The 707-nt window shown below is 35.9% G+C and overlaps 1 pseudogene; it reads left to right on the plus strand.

Moving 5' to 3' along the window:
- The first annotated feature begins 276 nt into the window (after positions 1–276).
- Positions 277–707, plus strand: part of LOC101572614 — a 46,452-nt pseudogene continuing 46,021 nt past the window's right edge.

Raw genomic sequence — 707 nt, forward strand, 5'->3', positions numbered from 1 at the left:
GGGACATGGGGAATAACTATATAACTAAAATGTGACTTTAAGGAATATATACACCATAACAACAACAACAACAACAACAACCACAAAAATCCTGCTAATTATTAAGGTTTTCAATGGAATTTGACCTGGAATGTGCATATTTAAAGGGATTTTCTGTCCAATAGCTCACTTATAATGCTGTGAAAAGAGGTTTCCTTGTTGATTTTTGAATGAAGATGAAGTAACTTCAGTTGAGTGGAGCATCCACAGAGGTTGTGCTACAGCTCCACAGGGGCGATGCTCCACCTCCACGGGGGCGATGCTCCACCTCCACAGGGCGACGCCCCACCTCCGCAGTGCGATGCTCCACCTCCGCAGGGCCGGCGCTCTACCATGGTCACCTTAAATGTATTTTTCAAACTTACCCACTATTGTCATTATTTTGAATTTTTTGTTCCAAGCTGATTTCTTCAAGGATATTTTGGCTAGCTAAATATATCAATGGTTCTTATTTATTCATGAATTAACTGAAATAATTTTTTATCTGGGCAAGATTTATAATTTTACCTTCTTAATATTGTGTTAATAAAACATATTAATCTAATTATTCATTAGTTCAAGTTATTTCTTTCAAATCCTGGTGAAGTGCTCTTGTTTAATATCAATCATTACTCTTTATCAAGTAATTGCAATTAACAGTTTAATGAAAATGTGCTAATCATTTACTA

This window comes from Octodon degus, unplaced genomic scaffold (assembly GCF_000260255.1).
Source record: "Octodon degus isolate 3935 unplaced genomic scaffold, OctDeg1.0 scaffold00159, whole genome shotgun sequence".
NCBI classification, from domain to species: Eukaryota; Metazoa; Chordata; class Mammalia; order Rodentia; family Octodontidae; genus Octodon; species Octodon degus.